General features: G+C 44.4%; 1 protein-coding gene across 2 annotated transcripts in view; it reads left to right on the top strand.

Moving 5' to 3' along the window:
• Positions 1-27,032, top strand: part of LOC310780207 (NLR family CARD domain-containing protein 3-like) — an 89,581-nt gene that overhangs the window by 36,945 nt on the left and 25,604 nt on the right. The window contains exon 1 of one of the 2 annotated variants that reach the window (XM_083640783.1): positions 8,989-9,033. The exons of the other annotated variant lie outside the window; for it this stretch is intronic. The gene's annotated coding sequence lies outside the window, so the exon portion shown is untranslated. Of the gene's footprint in view, positions 1-8,988; positions 9,034-27,032 lie in introns of those variants that run through there. 2 annotated transcript variants of the gene reach the window in all.

Raw genomic sequence — 27,032 nt, forward strand, 5'->3', positions numbered from 1 at the left:
AAAGTGCATTCCTCTCACCGGAACAGCGATCATAAATGCAGTATGGATTATACCCATACTAGACATGTATTGGAAACTTGGCGTCTACCTATTTGGTAAGTCTGCTTATTTTGTCTAGTGCTGCAGTGCTGTTTGGTTACCGTTAGCTTGGTAGCTACGTTACTAACGTTGCTATGAATTCTTTCCACACAAACACAAACAACTGAATGTGTGAGCGGTAGGCTAATGTTGCTTGTTTAAAATATGGTATGGCTGTTTGGCAGAGGGAAAAGAGGAGAGCAATGAACTGATACCGTAAGGTAGTTGGATGATGATGATGATGAAGGCTATGGCTATCAGTTGTTTCCGTTCATTCCAGTCCATTGGCATCTTGGCAGCGCTTGCCCCTCCCTCATTACCACCACTGTCTGAGGTGCCCTTGAGCAAGGCGCTTAACCCCAACCGCTCCAGTGGAGCTGATCAGTGGCCAGCAGATCAGACTGTGGTTGTACTCGTCAGCTTCCAGGTATGAATGTGTGTGTGAATGTGAACAGGGCACTCCTGAAAAAGAGCGCATTGCTCTCAGTGAGACTCCCCCTGTATAAATAAAGGTAAAAAAAATTAAAAAAATGTTCGAAACTGCTTGTACCTAGTACTAAGTACTATCTCACTGGTTTAAACTGCCTGTACCTAGCCTCTTGTGGTGTACTAAGTGGTGTAACTAAAACTGAAACTTCCAGGTACAACCTTTGCAATAATGGCAAATAAATAAAGTAAGTATGTTTATAATAATGTTTATAATTATAATGAAGTATGTTTTGTGTGTTTGATCCGAAACATACAGAACAGAGATAAACTTGAAGAATATCTGCTGCCTTCGAAAAGTCAATTTTAACCCGTAATGAGTTGACTGACTGTTTTTTGCTTCCCAAGTAATAATTTATTGCTTTTATTTTGAAGGTAAAAACGTCTAGCTTCCTGTATTCTGTATAGCAGACCTGTTTTCTTTGCAGCACTTGAGACTTGAGGAAATCGATGCATAGGGGCGTGAGTTGTATGGTTGTTTAATTAATTAGCGTTATGCGCAAATTATTATAATATGCGCAAACGTTAGCGGGCAGTTATCGCCCATTATGTATTTTTAGCAACTTGTTATCAGACTCTGCATGTCGTGCTAGTTTGTTGAATGTGATTCACTTTGTGCCATTAAGGCTGTAGCCTATGCTCAGACAGTTGTTCTCCCATGCATGAAGTGCAGCTGTGTGCTCAGTTTTATAACACCCCATTGTGTCGTCATGGCCCAATTCCCCCCACCTCCGCCCCCTCTCTACTCTACACCTGGACGTGCTCCACATGTGTGAAAGCAACATGCCTCATGTCTGAAAGGGGACACTTCACGTATCCCCCGGGTCAGGCTCAGGGCAAGCAACCCTGAGCCTGACCCGGACTTCATGTCTGAAAGTGGCTTCTCTCTCCCCCTCTCATAGTGTATGAGACCCAGAGAGATGTGCAGCATGCAGTAACGTAGAGTATCAGCTGAAGAACTCTCAGGGGTCTGGCATTGAAACTATAGTGACACAAACTGTCTTCCGCTCTGCAGATGTGAGCAGAGGAGAGAGACAGAGAGAGAGAGAGCGAGAGACAGACAGACAGACAGAGACTGAGAGAGAGAGAGTGACAGACAGACAGAGACTGGGGAACGTAAACAACTAGGTAGGCAGGTTGCCTGTAAAGGGAAACAAGGCCAGGTCGAAACCTGGCATAGGGCCGGTGTATCGTCACCCATGTATACCCATGAGGTCCTTGCCAATCCTCTGTGGTGGGGCATTCCTGTCCGTGTTGGAAATTAACTTTTGCGTCCGCCAGCCAAAGAGGCTGGCCGATTTTAAATTGTACCAGCCATACACATTTGTTTCCCAGGCAGGCATTGTAATCCCACTTTTGTGTATAACTAACATTTGTGTAATGGTTGTCTTGATTTGGGAAAAAAGTAGTTTATCTCCAATTGGCTAGATCTAAGCAAATGAGAAGCTATAATCTGAAAAGGTAGAGTTTATTAAGCATTAATAATCCAAGTTTTTTTTATTTTTATCAAATGCACAGAATAACCAGGGTATTTTGAAAAAAGAAGCATGAGGTCAACACAATGAACAATGACATAGGTCTAAGCAAAAAAGAAACGTGGAAAAAAAGAGCACAAATGAGGGCCAACTTTACGACAGTGGGGGTCAAACTACGGCCCGTGGGCCAACTGTGCGATGCATGTTTGTCATGTGTTCCTCACACAAGTGTTTTGTTCATCAATTCAACACCAATAATACATTTTTACATGGAGACCAGCTTGTGGCTGCTTGTGCAGTGCGAAAATTCCCATTTCTGCACTGCATGGCGATGTCCTGTAGCACCAACTATTTATACACAGACAAAACACAGCAAGGCATAACTCTGAGATCCTTTAGATTTATTTCCAAATTCCGTTTCATTTTTCCCCAATTACTTTTTTTTCTTTTTCTTTCTGTCAGACAGCCTCTTCCACACTCAAACTGAAAACCAAGCTGTGACGTGATGTAAGGGTCCCACGCACCGCAATCCAAAACAGAATTATTTCTCTAGACCTATTTTCCCAATTATGAAACCATTTAGGTTCTACAATAACTAGGGTTACTTTTGATTTTGATAATTAGGCCTACTTTTTTTTTATCAATTTCAGACAAATTATGGAAAATTGTACATTCCATGTTTTACGTAACAAATTTACCACGAGAGAGAGGGGGTTGTGGGCTGATTTACCACTGGTACAGGGTTGTGGCACGAGGCGAAGCCGAGTGCTATAAACCCTGTACCAGTGGTAAATCAGCCCACAACCCCCGATCCTCGAGTGGTAAATTTGTTTTCTACAACAGCTACCAAATAATATAAAAAATACACAATTGTAACATCCAATTCATTTATTTACAATCATTACTGGTTTCAGAATACATTTATCCTTCCGCCACAGAATATAGTTCCATACACAAGATCAATGATTGCACTAAACATTTAGTTGCCTTTGAGCCAAAAAACAACTAACCTATTCCTTAACGGGATTCACAGTTATTGATACATTGCCTGTAAAAGTACAGTTATTTAAACAGTTATCTAAAGCAGCCCGTTATGGTGGTGGTGTGTTGATATCTGGTGACAGCAGAGGGCGTTTGTTTGTTTGACAGTCCCAGGTTCGGGGTCCGGGCGCTAGTCCGACCTCCCGTTAGTCCGACATCCCGCTAGTCCGAACTCGTGACAACTCAAGCTCAACCAGTTCTCTCTCCCCAATTTCACCATGTCGTTCTTTGTTCACTTCACCTTCATCTTCATCTAACCACTGCTCAAAACTCAATCCACCCAGTAAATCAAACGTTACTACGAAATCGGACATTTCCTTGTGTTAGAGATTGGCCATTTCCTTGTTGAAGATTTGCAGACTGCAGGCTAACAGTGGGCGGAGTCAGCACAGGGAACGGAGTCAGCATCAGGGAGCGGAGTGATATTGCGGTTGGAGCCGAACTGTGGGTTGTTGGCGTATTTACCACTGTTGCTAGCCAATCAGAATCCAGTATTCACTCATGCTGTTGTAGAAAGTGAGTTAGTACACCTTTAGAAAACATACATTATGTATGCACAAGTGCACCTTCAGTCTATGCAAACTGTACACAGTGCACACAGTTTACAATCACACAACATACATCCATAGCTTACACACAGGAAAACATTGATTCAAAGAACATCCTGGCATGGCTAGTAGTGCTCGGCAGCGGGGGATCAACATCCACAGTACCGCGCTCTTTCCTCTTGGCAGCCTGCGAAGGGCGGTTCCATTTTACAGCCTGTGAGCGACAGTGGGCCTTCCCGCGAGGCATCTATAAGTAAGGAACCAGACTTGATTATGATCAGGGTTCCCACACATTTTGATAGGTCAAATTGCAGACCGTTCCACCAGAAAACGCATAAGTTCAGGCCTTCCTCCTGCATGACAATGCTGTAACTGTAATGCTGTGGTATTGGACCAAGGAGCAGAGACGACAGAGTCAATAATCAGTTTTAAATCTTTTACTGATTTTCAAGGATTCACAAAATAAACAAGGAAACTGAATGCCTAACTAAACAGGGTCGGGTGGCCGACAATAAACTAAAGATAGAAGGCAGGCAGGTTCAGTCCAGAGGCTGGAAACAGGTTTCAGAAGGCCGGGTTTTAGTCCAGAAAACAGTTCACAGGAGCGCTCGGACAGGAACAGGCAGTGGCACAGCAGCAGTGAAACAACGATCAGCAACGGGGTCTGAAAGCAGAGATGATTATATAGGCGGCCAACCAGGTGCAGACAATCATATGAATTAGCAAAAGATTATGTCACTGTTTTCTAATAGGCCGCTTTCTCCCGCTGCGCCGCTCAGCGCGGGATGACTGTCCAGCACCATGGACAGCAACGGCTTGGCCTCCGCGCGCCCTGGCCGTTTCAGCACCTCGGCCCGTTCCTCTGCTGCAGCCTGCCGTGCCGTCACTGACACTCGTTCCCGGGGTTGTGTCAGTAACGTTATGGAAATTTCAATTACAGTGCCTGTCTATTGTGTTATGTTATACTTGATTGTACGTAAGAAAATTAAAAAATATATATATTTGTATGATTGATATTTTATTGGCATTTTCCAATTGAAACAAGCCGTCTGATTTTCCACCTTTTTTCCCTGTTTGTGTTTAGGGATGCAGGATATTATGGATTTTTTGAAACGATACGATAACCAATAAATATCTGCTTCTCCTGGCCGATAACCGTGATACGATATTCAGAAAATCATTATAATTTTATATACGAGGGATCAGCCGAGCAGTATTTTGGGGGGCAACGGCAATGGAACCCTTTGGAGCCCAAGTGGCGCAAGGCTTGAGTGGCTGACTCTAGCCAGTTAACTCTGTTTACATTTTAAAAACTGCGACAGTTCACACAACTTTAACACGACATGCATTATACATCAAGAGATACAATAACCAATATGATATTTACCATTATTATAATTAAGACATTATAATTATTATTATTTAAAAAAACAAGTTATTCAGCTGTATTCTATACACACCTAATGTCCCTGTGCTATTTCATCATTTCACGAATGGACGTAGTTACGTGGCTGGATTATTTGGAAGAGAGCCAAATTAGGTGAGTAAACAAGTAAAAGTGGAATCGTTTCTTTCTCCCCCATCTGCCAGTTTAAAAATGCAACAATAAGATGATAGCCTATTACTTAGCCTACTACTGCATAGGCTAAAGTACCCGCTAACGTTCACGTAGCCTATTAATTAATTAATCGTTCAGACAATTGCTTATATGAGCACACTCACGGTTTCCTCAAGTGCTGCAAACGGCTTGAATGGTTTATTTTCCTCCTCAGTCCCGACCGGTCCCGACCTGTCTGTCTTGTAGGCTATGTAAAAAGAGTTGCATCAGCCTATATCGACATATAGCCTAACATTTGTGGGGAGAAATAAATTGAAAACTAGTCAGATATGACTTGAATTCCACTTGTAAAATCATCCACAGTGTAATGTTAGTGTGACGGTGCGACCACTATTTTGACTGGTGGCTTTTGGGCAATGTAACAAATGGCAAAGGCAAGCGCTCACTTTTATGGCACAATGCCGCCCCACGTTATAGCCTGAATGCGTTGGAATGCATCCTGTCAAAACTGCATGTTTTTTAATCGAGTTTGGTTAAAGATTCGCTAAAGCTGTTTCCATAACACATTTATTTTTAGTCAGATATGACTTGAATTCCACTTGTAAAATCATCCACAGTGTAATGTTAGTGTGACGGTGCGACCACTATTTTGACTGGTGGTCCACTCAGAGAATACGGACCATTTCCACTTTCCAGCTCTTTCTAAACAAAGACTCCTCGGCCCCTATCGTTGCATCGGCGCAGTTTCTAGGCCGAGCGGCAGGCGCAGATCAAAGCAGTGGGCGTGGACAGGCGCACTTGATATCGTCGTGCTGGCGCTAGATGCAGCCCAAAGCATTACAACCACGCCTTTTAGGCGTAAAATTATGCACCGTCATGCTCATTGGATAAGTGCAATAAACGAATGGCACGCTTGCCTTTTTAGCTCCAATTCCACTGGTCCCGCAAAACCAGACGAAACCCAAGCCTCTGATCCCCCCCCCCCCCCCCCCCCCACCTCCCTTCATCCCGCCTGTCTCCATATATCGGCTATTATTCCATATTATGATGCTTCTCAAACCAATCTAACTGCAGTTTAAATAGCCTACTGCAAGCATGTAAATACGCTACACTATAGCAAGATCAAAGTGAAAATAATGTTCTATGCATCAGCTAGAAAAATATAGCCTATTAGATTGGTGAAAGTTTGTCCAGAAAGATATCATTTTCTCTCGCCTGCTGCAGGAAGGATGATGCACATAAATATACCCTACATTATGTCAAGTCATTGCATAAATGTGTTTTTATTGTAAAACTAAATGTGAAATAGGGCCAAGTTATTGGAGGGACATCACAGTATAGCAGATGCCATTAGAAGCGCGTTCCGAAGCGCGTTCCGCTGTTACTTCTCTAAATCACGTTAACTCGACAAGGGGTATATATAGGCCCAGGAGGACATATATGTTTCACATAGGGTGGTGTTTTCATTTCGATGTTTTATTTGGTCCAATATTGAAATGTTGACAATGGCAGGCTGTGTTACCATTACACATTAATTTAGAACTACCTTTTATATCTATTTTGGCTCATTTGGTGGCTATTTAGTAGCGAAATGAAGAAACACAATGCATGCTGGGAACTCAGAGAGAGAGAGAGAGAAGGGTGACAGAGAAGAAGCAGTGAAGGCAGAGAATAGGCCTGCTTTTCAAAAGCGCAAAGCGCTAAATGTAGGCCAGGTCCCAAGATATCACTAGGCTGGTATTTAGCGCCGACACGCCCACTTTGGGACTGCGCCACGCCCATTCGGCCTAAAGCGCATTTGGCAGCCTAAAGCCTATTGCTATCTTGCCGAAACAGGCGCAAGGCACGTTTTTTTGCGGTTAAGGCCCGTAATAGCGCCGATGGCCTGTGGGAGAATAGAGCCCCTCATGTCTAGAAAGGTAAAACCGGGAAATATCCTGCTCTGGCTAGCCGCATGGTCCAGACTTCATGTTTAGAAGTGGCTTATGCAATCAAGCAGATTGAAATGTTAGGAAGCAAGCTTGATAATGCCTTGCTACGCAGCAAACAGAGGGAAAAGGACAGTGCTTACCGTGGCTTACTGTGGCGTGCATAATTATATATTATATTATATCGGCCTACCGATATTATCGGCCGATATTAGCATAAAAAATTTATATCGGAAAATATCGGTATTCATGCCGATTTTTTTTTTTTTTTTTTTAATACAGGGGGAGTCTCACTGAGAGCAATGCTCTCTTTTTCAGGAGTGCCCTGTTCACATTCATGCACACATTCATACCTGGAAGCTGACCAGTACAACCACAGTCTGATCTGTGGGCCACTGAGCAGCTCCACTGGAGCGGTTGGGGTTAAGGGTCTTGCTCAAGGGCACCTCAGTGGTGGTAATGAGGGAGGGGCAAGCGCTGCCTTTTCACTTTCCCCACCCAGATTTATCCTGCCGGTCCCGGGGATTGAACCGACGACCTTCTGGTCACAAGCTTGCTTCTCTAACCGTTGGGCCACCACTGCCCCAATAACCCTTACAACTTTAACACAACATGCATATTATATAACTCTTCAGCTACATTAAGCTACATTATGTAACTTGTTACCTGAAATTTTGGTGAAAAAAAAGCCCAATTATATCGGTATCGGTTGATATCGGTATCGGAAATTAAGAGTTGGATATTATCGGATATCGGATATCGGTAAAAAAGCCAATATCGAACATCCCTAGTACACAGTAAACAAACTTTGATATTTTTACACAATCAATATTTTTACGCAATCCAATCGAGCCCAATTGGCGGGAAAACCAGCCCATCTGGCAACACTGGTAGCAACAGCACTCTGATGTGTGACCGTGTGTGGAATAGCGCATAGATCGCTGGCGACTGGGTCGATTATAGGGGCCCTGGTGCAGGCACCAGCCCCAAAAATGACAGGGGAGTGCCTGAGCTGCTCGAGAAACCTCAGCAAATATAGCTCCAAAGAATGTTGTAAACAAGGAAACACACACACACACACACACACACACACACAAAAATCATAGTAGCATAGTATAGTATAGTAGCATAGTAGTAGTAGTAGGGGGGGGGGGAGATACACGGAGGGGCACGGTGGCTCAGTGGTAGAGCTGTCGCCTCGCAGTCAGAAGGTCCTGAGTTCGATTCTCGCCTGGGACACTGTGGGCGCTGTGGTTGTGTTCCCCCCCATATCTTCAGTGCCTACTGCCCAGGTGGGGTATCTCGTCGTAAGGGCCTTTCTGTCTGTGTGGAGTTTGCATGTTCTCCCCGTGCTCCCCCAGGGGGGTTCCTCCGTATATAACCCCCCCCCCCCCCACCCCCCCCCCCCATTAAAAACATGCAGAAGATCAGATCGTCATCGTCATCCGACCAGTGACGACAACATCCGAAGTCGGTCCCCGGGCGCTGTACGAGAAAGCGACCACTGCTCCTGGCCTGCCCCCCGGAGGAAAGGACAAAGCCAGGATGGGTTAAATGCAGAGGACAAATTTCACTGGCCACCGTCAGCATGTGTGTGTTGTGGCCGTCCGTGCATGTGTTGATGTGTAATCGTGTGACAATAAAGACGGGCTTGTCCGTCTGAAATCGTGATACTATGAATGCACCAAGTAGAGGCTGTTCAAGTCCAACTTTTTGTTTTGTTTTTACATATAAACAACTTTTGTTTTTACATATAAACTAACGACTGAATGAACTGAACATTCATCATGTTTAGTTGAGTCTCTTGCATGAATAAGTGACACAAACTGTCTTCCTCTGTGCAGAGGAGAGAGAGAGAGAGAGAGAGAGAGAGAGAGAGAGAGACTGGGCCATGTAAAACACCACCTTTACGTGAGTAGGTGAGTCACCTTTTTGATCCCAAAATATTCCACAGAAGTGAATGAGTTGTGTGTTTTAGTGTGTGACCACGCCTCCCTGGTATCTCACCTTTTCACTCTCCATGAGTTTGCACATGTACAGTAGGTATGCTGCACACAGGTAGCTACTTGAAGGGAAATGACAGGGGAGTGCTGGAGGTGAGGTGAGGTGACTCTGATCCTGAACCTGAGCCAAGATAGCTCTAAAGAATGTAGTAAACAAAGAAACACACACAGACAAACTCAAGTTCAAACAAGATAGCAAGACAGCCTCTCACAGCCTAGCAGCACCCAAAGCTTAGACCCTGCATGCAGGAGAAACCAAAGCCTTCTTGGAATGGAAGAGAGCATGGGCAGTCCATGGGCAGTCCAAGTCCAAGAGGATCCACACCGGGACCACTGAGCAAGGGGTCAGAGGCAAGTGGTCAGTCCTCCCAAGAGGGTCTTGTACCACAGGTTGAACCACTGCTCTAGAAGAATGACCTGTGTGAATATAAGCTTTTTGCCCTGTTTGACCTCACAGGCGCCTAAAATAACTATTTACACATTTAATCTGATAAAAAGTCTATTTGATAGTGAAATGTGGTGATATTGGCCCAGCACGATGCATTCTATTTCTAGCCTGGGTAAACCCAGCCTCCACGTGACCTGCTCTCAGACCCTGCTCACAGTCGTGAGCAGGGTCACGTGGGTCACGTGGGTCACGTGGAGGCTGGGTTTACCCAGGCTATTCTATTTCTGTGTTATACTCTTTATTTCACTGTTGTTGACACATTAAAGACACGCCTCCTGATGTGATCTGTGGTTTCTGTCAGACTGGTCTAGTGCATACCGAGGCTTCCAGCAGTGTTGCCAGTTAAAGATGGATGGTTTCCAGCCCAAAAACTGTTCAAAAACAGCCCCACATTTTTTAAGAAGAAACATGCCCAAAACACCCCCCCCCCCCCATCCCCCTGTACCAATTACATTATACACAGTAAACCTGATAATGACACTTTGTGTACGATCCTGAATTGTGCTTTCCCCCCCTTTGTATATGTGATCATTTTTGCATTTAGTAGTTCCACTTCAAAACAACATGGTATAAAATAGAAGCAAACTCTGACTTCCTTCTTCTGCTATTCGACCCCTCTGCCAGAGTGCCCACCCCCCAACCCAACCCCCCCCCCCCCCCCCCCCCCACCGCCCCACAACCCCTCCTCCTCTCCTCCCCCTCACCCCCCACAAACCCCACCCACCCCTCAGTGCCCTCCTCTCTATCCACTCCCACCTCCCCTCCACTCCCATCTAACCCAGTGCCCTCCTCTCTATCCACTCCCACCTCCCCTCCACTCCCATCTAACCCAGTGCCCTCCTCTCTATCCACTCCCACCTCCCCTCCACTCCCATCTAACCCAGTGCCCTCCTCTCTATCCACTCCCACCTCCCCTCCACTCCCATCTAACCCAGTGCCCTCCTCTCTATCCACTCCCACCTCCCCTCCACTCCCATCTAACCCAGTGCCCTCCTCTCTATCCACTCCCACCTCCCCTCCACTCCCATCTAACCCAGTGCCCTCCTCTCTATCCACTCCCACCTCCCCTCCACTCCCCTCCCACACAGACAACTGTCTGATCATAGGCTACAGCCTTAATGGCTGCGCTTCCCAAAAGCTTATTTGCGCTATAGCTTCTTTAACCCTTCTTAAGGCTCCCATAAGAAGCAAACGCGTTTCCCAATTGTTTCTTAGCCTAAGATGATCTTTCGTTAAGAAGGCATGCGTTTCCTGTCTGGCATGCGGCGCGCAGATATCAACACAAAGTCGGGGCTGAGAAATGAAATGCAGCAAGTTGGTGATTCTATTCATGTGCTGATACGGTCGTTTGAGAGTGAAACCTGTAGTACTGTGTTCATTGTTACTTCAATCATTAAAGTAACAATGGACACAGTACTACATTAAAGTGAATGTTTCTCACTGAATCACTGTACATCTGCAGAGGTCTGCCTGCCTGACTTGCCTCACGCAGTCAGAGGCATCTTTGCTGACAGCTCCGCCTCCTCACTTCATCATGAAAGTAGGAGCGCTTGTTTTCATGCAGCTGGTGTCCCGAATGAAAATGCGGCAGAATCGACATCATTTAGAAATTAGATTGGTGCTTTCTATGAATCGAGATCGCGATTTTATTTTGATTAATCGTGCAGCCCTAACGCCAGTAACCGCTTGCAAGCCTCCAGACAGACAGACATGCTGTTAGACAGATCAGTAACAGCCTCCAGACAGACAGACAGACAGGCTGTTAGACAGATCAGTAACAGCCTCCAGACAGACAGACAGGCTGTTAGACATATCAGTAACAGCCTCCAGACAGACAGACAGACAGGCTGTTAGACAGATCAGTAACAGCCTACAGACAGACAGACAGGCTGTTAGACAGATCAGTAACAGCCTCCAGACAGACAGACAGACAGACAGGCTGTTAGACAGGTCAGTAACAGCCTCCAGACAGACAGACAGGATGTTAAACAGACCAGTAACAGCCTCCAGACAGACAGACAGGATGTTACACAGATCAGTAACAGCCTGCAGACAGACAGACAGACAGACATACAGACAGGATGTTAGACAGGTCAGTAACAGCCTCCAGACAGACAGACAGACAGACAGGCTGTTAGGCAGGTCAGCGACACACAGCCTGCAAGCCTCCAGAAAGACAGACAGGATGTTAGACAGGTCAGTAACAGCCTCCAGACAGACAGACATGATGTTATACAGATCAGTAACAGCCTCCAGACAGACAGACAGACAGACAGACAGACAGGATGTTAGACAGATCAGTAACAGCCTCCAGACAGACAGACAGACAGACATACAGACAGGATGTTAGACAGGTCAGTAACAGCCTCCAGACAGACAGACAGACAGGCTGTTAGGCAGGTCAGCGACACACAGCCTGCAAGCCTCCAGAAAGACAGACAGGATGTTAGACAGGTCAGTAACAGCCTCCAGACAGTTGGTGTTGTTGGAGCCGTATTTCTAGATCTAAAGAAAGCATTTGACACAGTGGATCACGCTGTTCTACTTGCCAAGCTTTCAAGGTTCAACTTCTCCCCCAAAGCCATCAAATGGATGCAATCTTATCTGGAAGGCAGAACACAGAGGGTAAAGATAAATGGGAAGCTGTCATCAGCCCTCAGTTATTATTTTGGTGTACCTCAGGGTTCAATATTGGGTCCTGTGTTGTTTGGTCTCTTCATAAATGATCTTCCGTCTGTATGTAATGATGTTGATATGCAAATGTATGCAGATGATACTGTCATTTATGTACACGCAGCAACCAAACAACAAGCTGCATGTAAACTCACGGCAGCGATGGCCCCTGTCACAGAGTGGCTTAATAGCTCCTGTCTTCACTTAAACACCAAGAAGACAGTCTGTATGTTCTTTACAAAGAGACAAACAGATGATCGAACACCTGATGTCTATGCTGCGGGGGAAAAGCTGACAGTAGTGACTGATATAAAATATCTTGGTTTGACAATTGACTCAAATCTGACCTTTAAAAAGCAAATTAAGAATGTGACAAACATAGTGAAGTTCAACCTGTCCAATTTCCGCCATATTAGGAACTGTCTAAATAGCAGGGCAGCAACACTATTTTTTCATGCCATGATCATGTCACATCTGTCTTATTGCTTGACTAGCTGGGCTCAGGCCTCCTGTACAGCACTCAAACCTTTACAGTCAGTATACCACCAGGCTCTTAAAGTGCTTGACAGGAAGCCAAACACCCATCATCACTGTCATTGCCTAAGAAATCAAAATCTACTAAGCTGGGATAATTTCATTAAAATCACAAACGCCAGTCTTGTTTATAAGATTCTGCATGGCTTGGCCCCTCCCCCCCTTAGTGCTTTTGTTAAGCAAAAGACAATGGATAACAGACGCACCAGGTCTGTGGCAAGAGGCGATTGTTTAATTCCTTTGAGGAGGTCTGCCTTCGGACAGGCAGCCTTTTCAGTGAGAGCAGCTCACACATGGAACAGTCTCCCACTACAGGTTAGAGACTGTGACACTTACCGCTCCTTTAAAGTCAACTTAAAATCTTGGTTGAGAGACAATCAAGTGTGTGACCATACCGTGTAACATGACGTGCTTTGATTTATGTTTTTATGTATTATTCCTTATTGTATATGTATTTTATGTTATTGTATGTGATGTGGCACTATAGGTACAGTATTGCTGTTCCGGTTTGAATGTACTTTTTGTTTTAGCAGTTTTTACCATCTTACTGCCCAGGGACTACGGTTGAAAATTAGCCAAGCTGGCTAAACTGGCGCATTTACAGAAATGTTTATTAATGTGCACTGTCCCTGTAATTTTAAACTCAATAAATGAAATGAAATGAAATGAAACAGACAGACATGATGTTATACAGATCAGTAACAGCCTCCAGACAGACAGACAGACAGACAGGATGTTAGACAGGTCAGAAACAGCCTCCAGACAGACAGACAGACAGGATGTTAGACAGGTCAGAAACAGCCTCCAGACAGACAGACAGACAGACAGACAGGATGTTAGACAGGTCAGTAACAGCCTCCAGACAGACAGACAGACAGACAGACAGGATGTTAGACAGGTCAGTAACAGCCTCCAGACAGACAGACAGACAGACAGACAGGATGTTAGACAGGTCAGAAACAGCCTCCAGACAGACAGACAGACAGACAGGATGTTAGACAGGTCAGTAACAGCCTCCAGACAGACAGACAGACAGACAGACAGGATGTTAGACAGGTCAGTAACAGCCTCCAGACCATGGATGTATTCAAAGAAGTGGATAGGGGACGAGCCACGCCCACCCATGCATTCGGACGGGCGCTGCTCACTGGCGCATGAAGCCACCATGGGGGGTTTTTCTTCCGGGTTTTATTACCTGACCATGCGGCCCAATGCGAAGTGCGCATGTGTGCCATTACGTAGGCCTATTCCATGATGTCTCCCACCCCTCCCACCCATGGATGTATTAAAAGAAGGAAATACACCATTATACGGCTCTTAGTGGCTTCTGAAGAAAAAATGACCCCATAAAAAATTATTTGATAATTAATCGTCGTTTTATACTTTGAGTGACACCCGGAAAAAATTCCCCTGGGTTTAACAGCTGCCGGGATCCCCATGCAAGTGGATGGGAATTTTCCTTTCTGGGCTGACTTGCAATACAAAGCTTCGCCACCATGTTCAAATGGCTTCACAGCCCAGCGCTATTCCTGGGGGCTTGCTCCAGACAGACAGACAGACATACAGACAGACAGGATGTTAGACAGATCAGTAACAGCCTCCAGACAGACAGGATGTTCGACAGAGGGAGTCCCAACGCGCTTCAGCTATTGCAGGCAGGCAGGTCCGGTGCATCACAGAGGAGGTACATGAAGTAAAAGGAAGGAAACTGGAGCAGCTCGGACTATTCAACGCCTTTTATTAAGGTGCAAAGTAACAGGACAGACGTTTCAACGCCATATGCGTCTGATGAAGAATATATATATATAAGAATATGACTTACATTACCCTATATTATACTTTTAATGTATCTAAAGATATCACATCAAAATGAGCAAATACTGTTGTAAGCAGCGTTTGCAGCTTTTTAAAAATAAAATTCAAGCACTTTTCAAGGTACCTAAACCAGACTCTCGAAGCCTTTATTATCACATCTGAATAAATAAATAAATAAATATTGACAATGTGCAAAACAAATGGCATTTGTGATGCCTGGTGAATGAGGAACTTTGAGAGTGCTCTGTGTCCTGCCACTGTCCGCAGCCTCTGGCTCCTGCATGACACCACAGACAGGCTAGAAGGAGAGAGGCAGTGGTGCCAGCAGAGACTCCGCTGCAGTTTACTTGCTCATACAAATAGCCCTTCACTGTTTGCACTGCAGTGTTTCTCCAATACAGGACAAATTGCATCCCATATAAGTTCAATACAGGACACGTCTTTTTGTTTATGTAACACGGTAAATCTCTCCAGCAGTTGACTAAATTATCTGCTGCTCTAAGTTTCGACTCGGAGCGGATAGATCACAACTTGGTTCTGCAGTTTAACAATATTTATTGCCACCATGAATAAATCACTGACCTGGAATTGTACACATAACAATTGACATGAAAAATAAATAAAAGAAAGTAAAGTGTCTCTCACGGCAGCCGTGTGCCGTGTTTCCTCACAGCAGCCGTGTGCTGTGTCCCGTTCCGAAGTCCTTTTCCAGTGCAGTACAGTCCGTTTGTGTACTTCTCTAGTTCTATCTGTGTATAAGCAAGTGCACGCTACCCGGGTGTGTATTGCTTATCTGTATCCACAACCGATTCTCTGCAGGGCAGGTGAGGATGATGAAAATGAAGAAGCAGGATGGTACCGCGCCCCTCTCTTAGATAGGATGGGGACCCTGGCTCCTCTCCACCCTCTGTTCTGTAACGTCTGTTGTAGTCTAACAAAAAACCAACCTGCACACCACAATAGAATCAGTTCAATATCGACACTGTACAGTAGTAGTGATCTTCACTTCTTTTTTCTCTACATCTGGTGTAATCCTAATACTGACAAAGCATAGCAGTCAGCATCAATGTTCAACAGTACATTAAACATATACACTCATCTCTTTTTTTCCCATATCTCATTCTCATATCTACAGTTTTAAGTATTGTGAATTGACAACAGCAATACTACTGCAATGGTTATCAGAAAAGAAACGCCATCATACTAAAATAAATAAAAGGTTTCAACTGTAAAGACTACTGCAATATACAGGAAAACGTAGTGTACTCAAACGTGGCCTCGTTGTTAAACAACGATTGAAAGAACAATAGAGCATCATGGTAGCATGGCTACAATATCAGTTCACTTTCGTACCAAGAAGACTCATCTTAACATGGGCTACAAACAACATATCTACACAATCTTCACATTTGACTCCGATTGGTTTTTAGTTAGATTCAAAGTGGTTCAACATCACTAAAACGATTGAAAATCAAAGAATACCCCAGCATTTCAGTAGCTAGCAAAACGGTAACAAGCTAGGAGCTAGGTTAGCACTGCTAACTGACTCACCGGAGATTTCACGTAGATCCAAACTTAGAAAAGAAAACAAAGTAAAGCATGCTCCACGGCATGTCACGCAGCATCATTATCATATACAGCCAAAAATCTTGTTGTCTTGAACACGAAGCTCAATGCTTCGATATCTTTTGTGAAAGTCAGCTTTCACTCTTAACTTTCACCATGCATTCACCATTAGCTGTTTCTGTCTGTGGCCAGCAAGCTCTCCTGTGGCGCTGTGCCGAAAGCACGTAAACATGTTCAGCCCCGCCTCTATAGGTGATGCAATCTGGCAACAGACACAAGACCGCGTTGCCCTCTAGCGGTCTTCTTCTGAAACTACACCAATATATGTGGTCCATATTATGTGGGTTACACCCTCCCCCCCTAAACCTGCATGCGTCTCTGCATGTAGACCATCGCTTAAATATGAATCACTGGGCTTCTGCAAGAGGAAGGTGTAGACTCAAATACATTCAATCTGGTGTCAATCAAATCAAGGGATTTTGTGAAAGCTTGGTCAAGACTATGCAGGATCGAGTGCATGACTAAAGTCAGTGGGTTCCCTAGAGATGTGTATGCTAAACGGTCAGGTTCTGTTCTGTTTCTGTTTGACCTTCTAATCTCTGGTTCTCTGTCATGCTGAACAGAACTGGTTTCAGACAATCTGACCTCATCTTCAGTACGGTGTCTTTCTCTGTCCTCTTTGTGTACCGTCTCTTCACATTTCTGGTCTCTTAGTTCTGTGTTAACAGCCTCTCTTACAGGTTCTCCTTGGACTGTTTCATCCCCTACTCCCAGATCTTCACCAACAGGTAAGTCATGAGCAGCAGGTAGGTCACTTTCATTTACAGGTAAGTTTGTCTCATCATCAGTTAAGATGTGGGTAACTAAGTCATTTTCACTTACAGGTAAGTGTGTCTCATTGTCAGATAAGCTGTTGTCAGGTCACTCAACATTTCTATCACACTTGGATCTTGAGAACTATTTGCGTCCTCCTCCTGTACCACTATTTTAGGGTGGGATTCTCTAGCAGCAGGATTTAGATTTGAACCCTCTGGACTCTCCCCCATTTCTGAGATAGGCTGGTTACTCTTAGCTCTGGGAAGTTCATGCACTACTGTGATTGTCGGGTACGTAGTTACATCCTGAGCTATTAATGGATAGTGACTTTCCATCTCTCTGTCACCATCATACAGATGTTCTGCCTCCTCAACTTCAGGTACTGAGTTTATCTGGGGGGTTTTCTTGGTTGTTTTCTGTAGGATATCTGGATTGACTTCACCGACTTCAGCTGATTGCGATAAGAACCCACAAGGTAAGAGCAGATCACGATGTAGTGTTCTTTCAGGGCCTTCAGAGGTGAGTGGGGCAACAACATAAACTGGGGAATCACCTATGTGTTTCACTACCTGGTAAATTGTTTTGCTCCACCTGTCAGCAATCTTGTGTTTCCCTCTTATGCCCACGTTTTTCACAAGGACACGGTCTCCTACCTCTAAAGTGGATTCTCTGACCTTCAAATCATATCTCTGTTTGTTACGCAGAGCGGTTTTGTCACTGTGCTCTACAGCCAGTTTGTAGCTTTCCTGTAGGCTTTCTTTGAGTTTCTCCACATATTCACTGTGGGTGACTTTTTTCTGTCCTTCGGGTTTTAATCCAAATGCCACATCAATTGGCAGATTTGGCTGTCTCCCGTACATTAGCTGATATGGGGAATATCCTGTTGTGTCATTTTTTGTACAGTTATAAGCGTGGACTAATGGCTGCACATAGTCACGCCACCTGACTTTATCTTCTTCTTGAAGCGTCCCAAGCATCCCTAGCAATGTACGATTAAATCGTTCTACCGGATTACCCTGTGGGTGGTAAGGGGTTGTCCTCGTTTTCTTTATGCCTAGGAGTTCACAGAGATTTTTAATGACTGCAGATTCAAAGTTGCGACCTTGGTCGCTGTGCAGGCGTTCGGGTATGCCATAGTGGACAAGGAAGTTGTTCCACAATGCTTTGGCTACAGTCTTTTCCTTTTGATCTGAGGTGGGTATTGCGACTGCATATTTTGTGAAGTGGTCAGTTATCACTAATATGTTTTTAGTCCCACGGCCGTCAGGTTCCAAGGACAGATAGTCCATACACACTAGCTCAAGTGGTCGACTGGTTTTAATGTTGACAAGACGGGCAGTTTTCTCTGCTCTAGCCTTGCGCCGAATGCACCTTTCACACCTCCTGACCTTCTCCTCAACATCTAGACACATCCTTGGCCAATAAAACCTTGCCCGTACAAGATCCATTGTTCTATCAAACCCCATATGACCAACTGCATCATGGAGACTTTCAAGTGTCATTTCTATATATTTCTTTGGTAGAACTAACTGGAAGGAAGGCTGATCCTGATTTGTGCGCTTTCTATAGAGGACGTCATCATTTAGTATTAGCTGGTCTTGTACTCTAAGCATTAACTGAACATCTCTTTCTTCCTTTTGTCTAAGACGGTAAGTAAGAGGTTTCCCTGCTCTGACAATATCTATGACCTTACTAATTGTGGGGTCATTTCTCTGTTCTACAGCCCAATCCTGTTGAGACATTCTGGGAAGAGTGTTGGATCCAGGAAGCAGGTCGGCTTGAGCAAATTCAGCCGAGATTGCACTTACATCCATTGCCAGACACTCTACAATCACAGGTAAGTGACTGTTTTCTTCTGTTTCAGGAAGTGTGTCTAACTGATGCCTCTCACATATGGCCTTGACAGCCTCTGGAGGGAAAGTTTCCTCATGTTCTCCCTTACTAAACTTTGACATGAACTGCCTCACTCTCTCATCCTCAGCTGCTCCAGAATCATCAGCTTCTATAGGGACGTGTGGGCGTCTCGATAACCCGTCTGCATCCTGATTACTTTTCCCAGCCCTGTACTGAATGTCGAAATTGAAGTTGGATAGCTCGGCAAGCCAACGATGCCCTGCAGCATCAAGTTTTGCGGATGTCAAAATGTAAGTCAATGGATTATTGTCAGTCAGTATGCTGAACTCCACCCCATAGAGGTAATCACAAAACTTGTCTGTGACTGCCCACTTGAGGGCGAGAAACTCAAGCTTGTGAGTGGGGTATCTTCGTTCGCAGTTTGACAGTCCTCGACTGGCATAAGCAATGACCTTCATCTGACCATCTTGCTCCTGGTACAGAGCGGCTCCTAACCCATGCAAGCTAGCGTCAGTATGTAGAATATACGGCTTTCTGGCATCGGCGAACCCAAGTACAGGTGCAGTTGTCAGTTTCTCAATGAGGATTCTGAATGCCTCCTCACATGGGGGCGTCCACCTCCCATTAAATGGTTGTCTCAGATCAGCACTTGAGAAAGATTTGTGGTTTGACTTTTGATGTTTCTTTTTCTTTACAGGGACATAACCAGCTGTCAGAGCATTTAGAGGCTTTGCGATTTTGGAATAATCTTTGACAAACCTCCTATAATACCCTGTGAATCCGAGGAATGACTTCAACTCAGTGATGTTGTTCGGCCGGGGCCAAGTGGTGAGTGCGGCAATTTTGTCAGGGTCTGTTTCTACTCCATTTTCAGAGACTACATGCCCCAAGTATCGCACAGACTTCCTGAAGAAATGGCATTTCTCAGGCGACAATTTGAGACCGAATTCATTCAGTCTGTTCAGTACTCGCATAAGCCGTGCCTCATGTTCCTCAAGGGTGTCTGAGAACACAATGAGGTCGTCAAGAAACACCAACACTTCTGTGAGATTTAACGAGTCCACACATCTCTCCATGACTCGCTGAAAAGTGCTTGGGGCATTGGTTACCCCTTGGGGCATCCTATTAAACTCCCAAAATCCCATGGGCGTGACAAAGGCAGTCTTATGTTTATCCTCTTCCTCCATCTCTACTTGATAATAGCCTGATTTCAAGTCCATGACAGAAAACCACTTAGACCCTGTCAAAGCTGCAAATGCCTCTTCGATGTGCGGCAATGCGTAAGCATCTTTGATCGTCTGGTTGTTTAGCTTTCTGTAATCCACACATAGGCGGATCTGACCATTTTTCTTCTTCACTACCACGATGGGTGAAGCAAATGGGCTTTCTGACTCTCTGATGATGTTTGCATCATACAGCTGTTTAAGATGAAGACGCACAGCTTCATAGTCAGAGGGGTGGATGGGCCTTGGCCTCTGTTTAAATGGCGTTGAGTCAGAGAGGCGGATTTTGTGTTTGACTGCCGTCGTATGCCCAAAGTCAAGTTCTCCTCTAGCAAAGACTTCAGGGATTGAATTTAACTTCTGACTGATCCGGTCTTTCCACTCTTCTGACAGTGGGGAATCGGCAAAATCAAACTTGATTAAGCTTTCAGGGTTAATTTCACAGGTCGCAAAACACTGAGCAGTAGTGTTTGTCTGTTGTGAAACCTGGTGTTCGGCTTTGGCTTCACTAGTGGAGGTTAATGAAGAGACAGCTATCGGGATAGAAAGCTCTGCCACAGTTCGAAAGGCTGGCACAACAATGTCGTGAGTGGTCTCATTTTTTAGAAGGATGGGAACTTTGAACGAAGTTTGTCGTGGGCTTGACATAATGTAGCTACAGAATATCAAACCGCCTGGTAAGCTGGAGTCGGTGGGCGGTTCTACTAGGAGATGAGCTCCAGGAACAGTGGGGGCATTTCTTATACGCCCGCTCAATGCCCTTTTCTGCCCAGCTGGGATGACTAGGCTACTCTTACTCTGTAATTTAACCCTCCCCACCTTGCCATCTTGTGTCTTGTTTTTGTAAATGCTCTGTAAATGTTGGACGAGTGGGGCATAAGCACAGGGTTCTGATAGGGCCCTCTTTTTGTTGAACCCGTCATACAGGGTGTCAAGAGCATTTGTGCCAATGAGAACCGGAACCTCTACACTGACTCGGTGATCAGGGACAATTAGAGCTAGTGTCCTAACCATTTTGGACTCCCCTGTGAAACTCTGTGGGAAAACGATGTCAACCTCAATGTAGCCTAGGTAAGGAACACGTTGGCCTGCAGCTCCTTCTATTCCCTTTACAAAAAGAAGTATACTTCAAGTTTATTTTATTAAGTAAACTTAAGTAAAGACCAAGTGTACTTTTATGCAAGTGTGATGCGCTCCCCCCCTAATGTATGTGTCTCACTCCTAACATTGTTCTCTCTGCTCCACTTAGTTGTTCTGCCCTGGTTGCTAAGGCCTGGTTGCTAAGCTGATCCCACTCTGCTGCTCATGCCTGGCTCAGCTGATCCTCCTCTCCATTCCAGTGGCATTGCTTATGCCTGGACTCAGCTGATCCTCATCTGCTAATCATAGAGCTCATTGATAAATAGTGGCAGCTTCAGTCATTCCCTCTCTCTCTCTCTCAGCTCAACACCTCAACATGCTGGTGGCAGCAGCATGTGCCTGGTTTGTTTTGATACTTTGATTTACTTTCTTTGATTTATCCTTTCTTTACTTTGGGAAAGGTGGGTATGGTAGTTACGTTTTCGTGGCTTTGTTTATACAGTCTATTTGGTTATGTTTTGTAGTTTAGGGTGGTGCCTGGTCCGCCGGCCGTGTGTCGGCCAGTGTGTGCCCGCTCTTTTGCTTTGTTTGGCTGTCCCACCTGACCCCTTTGTTATTTTGGTTTTGTTATAGAGCTAAAATTTTGAGTTGAAGAAAAATAAAGTCTCTTTTTTTGAAAACTTGTTCTTTGATTCCTACTTTATATGTTATTGGTCTCCAAGCGAGCCTTTTCAAAGGTGGCCGTAACATATAATGGGGGCTCGTCAAAGCTTTTGTAGGTGCTGTATGTTTTTTAGGCTTCTAGTGGCAGTAGGAGTCTAGTGGAAATTTTGGGTGGGGGTAACCATTTCTTTTGTACTGCTTTGGTGGTTAGGTAACTTTTTGTTTGCAGTATTCTGCTTTTGTAGTTACTAACCTTTTGTTTGCAGTAGCCTGAGAGGTGAATTAATGGTCCCCTGTTAAGTAGCACTTTTGTGCTTTTGTGTTGACTTTTTGAGGATGGAAGGAAAGAATGAGTTTGTTGAGGCGCCTAGCCTCGATAAGTTTCATCGCTGTACTAAAGACAGCTTGGTGTTAATTGCTGAACACTATGAAGTGCCTATTTCTAAGCAGGAAAAAAAGCAGGAGATTAAGGCTAAGGTGTGGGCAGGTTTGGTGGAAAAAGGGGTTTTACCTCATACTCCTGGCACACCAACGTCTCCTGTAGATTCTGGTCAGAAAGTATCTGAGATGATTCAGTTGAAGCAGCTGGAGGTTGAATCTCAGCGGCTAGCTTTGAGGGAGAAGGAGCTTCAATTTGAATTAGAGATGAAGCGTCTTATTCTTGAGGAGGAGACCAAGCGTCTTACTCTTGAGGAGGACACCAAGAGGGCGCAAATTCACCTGCGTGAAGTCGAGCTTGGAGGCAGTGATGCTTCCCAACACATTTCTGGGGAGCCTGTTTTTGATGTGAGCCGAAATATACGGCTGGTTCCGCCATTTAGTGAGAAAGACGTTGACAAGTACTTCACGTTGTTTGAGCGTGTGGCTACATCATTGAAGTGGCCTAGAGACCAGTGGACGATGCTTTTACAGTGCGTCCTAGTTGGTAAAGCACGTGACGCGTATTCCTCATTGTCTATAGACAGCAGTCTTGACTATGACATAGTTAAGACTGCTGTGCTCCGAGCATATGAGATGGTACCTGAGGCGTATCGTCAAAAGTTCAGACGTTTCAGAAAGCATGACAATCAAACATACGTTGACTTTGCTCGTGATAAGGAGGCTCTGTTTGAGCGTTGGTGCACATCACAAGGGGCACAAGATTTTGCGCAGTTAAAATCCTTGATAATTATGGAAGATTTTAAAAACTGTCTTCCCGATAGGATAACAACGTACCTTAATGAACAGAAAGCCTCCGACGTATCAAAGGCCGCTGTATTGGCGGATGAATTCGTGCTCACTCATAAGGCTGTTTTTGGAGAGCGCTCCTCTGGTTTTAGTGGCAGACCAGTGGACTGTGGTGGGGATGTCAGGGAGAGTAATACTTTTTCTGCTCCACAACTTTTTGCGCCACTAGAGGGTAGCAATGCTCAAAAAGAGGGTGGCAGTGTTTCAAAAGACGGCGATATTAAACCTAATAATGATGGGGGAGACCAGGATGGTCCAATGTGTTTCTACTGTAAAAAGATGGGACATATTGTGGCACACTGTGCCGTGCTAAAACGAAGAAATGCAAAGCCAGTGGCTTTGGTGAATATACAGCGGGCACCAGAAGATCCTGTGTTGGAAGGAGATGATTTGGTTTTTGCTCCTTTTGTCATGGAGGGTTTTGTGTCTATGGGGAAAATGGATGAAAAAGTCCCTGTTAAAATCCTGCGTGACACTGCTGCTTCTCAATCCTTCATTCTGGAGGATGTGTTGCCTTTTTCAGCTAGCACTTTTGTAGGTTCTGATGTTCCAGTGCTGAGCTTTTGTATGGAGAGTTTGGAAGTTCCCTTGCATACTGTTAATCTTGAGTCTGAGCTGGTTTCGGGGCAGGTAGATGTGGGCATATGTCCTCAATTTCCCATAAAAGGAGTGTCTATGATTCTGGGTAATGATCTAGCTGGGGGGAAAGTGTTGGTTACTCCTGATGTGATGCCAGTTCCAATGATACAATGCCCAGACGAACTAGCTCAGAAGTATCCTACAAGTGCATCAAGCACTGTCACTCGTGCTATGGCTAGAGATCAAGCCAAAAATGATGAAGAAATTGATTTGGGTGACAGTTTTATGACAGAGCAGGATGGTGCTTTTGTGCCTGTTGTGTCTGTTTATAACCAGCAGGTTGGTGAAACTCACCTTGTGGAGGCTGGACGGCTGTCTCGGTCTCGTGATCAGCTGATTGCTGAACAGGAAAAGTATCCAAATTTGTCACGTTTGTTTTGGCTGATGCATTGTCGCGCCAATAATTTGTTTAGGTCTGAATTATGTTTTCTGTGGTGGCTTTTCAGAAACCATGATTCAGTAACTTAGGGTGGGGGTGTGATGCGCTCCCCCCCTAATGTATGTGTCTCACTCCTAACATTGTTCTCTCTGCTCCACTTAGTTGTTCTGCCCTGGTTGCTAAGGCCTGGTTGCTAAGCTGATCCCACTCTGCTGCTCATGCCTGGCTCAGCTGATCCTCCTCTCCATTCCAGTGGCATTGCTTATGCCTGGACTCAGCTGATCCTCATCTGCTAATCATAGAGCTCATTGATAAATAGTGGCAGCTTCAGTCATTCCCTCTCTCTCTCTCAGCTCAACACCTCAACATGCTGGTGGCAGCAGCATGTGCCTGGTTTGTTTTGATACTTTGATTTACTTTCTTTGATTTATCCTTTCTTTACTTTGGGAAAGGTGGGTATGGTAGTTACGTTTTCGTGGCTTTGTTTATACAGTCTATTTGGTTATGTTTTGTAGTTTAGGGTGGTGCCTGGTCCGCCGGCCGTGTGTCGGCCAGTGTGTGCCCGCTCTTTTGCTTTGTTTGGCTGTCCCACCTGACCCCTTTGTTATTTTGGTTTTGTTATAGAGCTAAAATTTTGAGTTGAAGAAAAATAAAGTCTCTTTTTTTGAAAACTTGTTCTTTGATTCCTACTTTATATGTTATTGGTCTCCAAGCGAGCCTTTTCAAAGGTGGCCGTAACAGCATACTTTATGCACCAAGTATACTAATATCAATATACTAGTAGTATACTCCAAGTGTACTTGCCTAATACTTCTAGAACTTAATTGGCACTAAATTGGCCCAATTCAGTATACTTTATGCACCAAGTATACTAATATAAATATACTAGTAGTATACTCCAAGTGTACTTGCCTAATACTTCTTGACACTAAATTGGCACTAAATCGGCCTAATTCAGTATACTAGTAGTATACTAAGTAAGTATACTACTAGTATACTTTAAGTTTAAGGAAAAAGTATGACCATGTGAGATTCGAACTCAGGGCCCCTTCCTTTCAGCACATTGTCCTGTGTCTTATCCACTCGGCTATCCGTTCAGCTGAGTAAAGTAGTGAATGTTGACCATACCACTATATGTGTATCTGTCTCTATTCTAACACTATAGGTCGGATTGGGCTGAAAATTTGCATGGAGGTGGGTTATGATCTGGGGAAGGTCATGAGCAGATTGGAAAGTCCTGGAATCACCTGGAAAGTCCTGGGAAATCCTGGAAACGACCTGGAAAACACCTCATGCCCACAGCCCAGTTCGGATTGGGCTGAAATTTTGCATGGAGGGGGGTAGTGATCTGGGGAAGGTCATGGGCATGTCATCAAGTCCTGGGACCACCTGGAAAGACCTGGAAAATCCTGGAAAACACCTGGAAAACACCTTACGCCCACACCCCAGGACGGATTGGGCTGAAATTTTGCATGGCGGGGTGTTAGGATCTGGGGAAGGTCATGGGTCCATCACCAAGTCCTTGAACCACCTGGAAAGTCCTGGAAAATCCTGGAAACCACCTGGAAAATACTTCACATCCACACCCCAGGTCAGATTGGGCTGAAATCTTGCATGGCAGGGGGTTATGATCCGGAGAAGGTCATGGGCACTTCATCAAGTCCTGGAACCACTTGGAAAGTACTGGAAAACACCTGACACCCACATCCCAGGTGGCATTGTACTGAATATTTGCATGGCGGTGGGTTGTGATCAGGGGATGGTCATAGGCAGGTTGTGTACTTCTGGAAACCATGTCTGGACACCACCATAATTTCCAGCGAAGCAAAAGTCACAGTTGTATTGCTTTAATTGTGCCTATAAAAGGGAGCATGGGCTCTGTTTGTCTGTTTGTTTCTCTGTTTCAATTGTCCCTCTGATGATTTCATTCATGAATTAATGTCTATGACATCATCACTGATGATGTCACAATCTCTATGGCATCATCACATCTATGACATCATCAGTGGTGGTCATCAGTGAGTGATGTCATCAGTGATGTGATGTTGAGCAATTGTGTGCTGAGTGACATCACTCAAGCACTCCATATATTCTGGTAGCCTTAGCAGCCAGTATACATCAAGTCTGCTACTCTCATATATGGGAGAATTGTCAATAAAATCAGCCAAATGTGTATGGTGTATACTACCTCAAAGAAACCGATATGTCTGAAAAAGTATTTAATCGGCTATAATCTATCGACTATAAGGGACCACATGGAAATAAGCCTCTGGGATTTATTGTGATATCCTGATTTTTCCATTTTATATGCAGAACTGCTGTAGCCTACTTCAAATAAAACAAATCAACTACAAGCCAAGTATACTTATACTTTCTGTATAAGGCAAGAATACTTATTTATACTTGTGTGTATCTCAATCACAAGTTTAAGTACAAGTACAAGCCAAGTATACTTAGACTTTTCTGTATACTGTGTAAGTACACTTAAGTATAAGTATACTTAAGTGTAAGTATACTGTGTGCTGTGTAAGTGCACTTAAGTATAAGTATACTTAGGTGTAAGTATACTTAAGTATAAGTATACTTGGGTGTAAGTATACTTGGGTGTAAGTATACTTGGGTGTAAGTATACTGTGTACTGTGTAAGTATACTTAAGTATAAGTATACTTAAATGTAAGTATACTTGATAATGTGTAAGTACACTTAAGTATAAGTATACTCAAGTGTAAGTATACTTAAGTAACATTTTTATAAGTATATATTTGATAAGTATATAAAAAGTAAACTGAAAGTATACTCTCATTTTAAGTTTAAAAGAAGTATACTAAAGTATACTAATTGTACACTTGTATAAACTTCTTTTTGCTAAGGGTTTCTAAGAGGTTAGCTAAGGGGAGAATAGGGTGAGAAGGTAAGTGGGATTCATGAAAGGATTTGGATAGTGTGGTGACCTGTGAGCCTGAGTCAATGAGGCAGTTGTACTGTATTCCTCCTATA

This window comes from Poromitra crassiceps (assembly GCF_964638095.1).
Source record: "Poromitra crassiceps genome assembly, chromosome: 7".
Lineage (NCBI taxonomy): Eukaryota > Metazoa > Chordata > Actinopteri > Beryciformes > Melamphaidae > Poromitra > Poromitra crassiceps.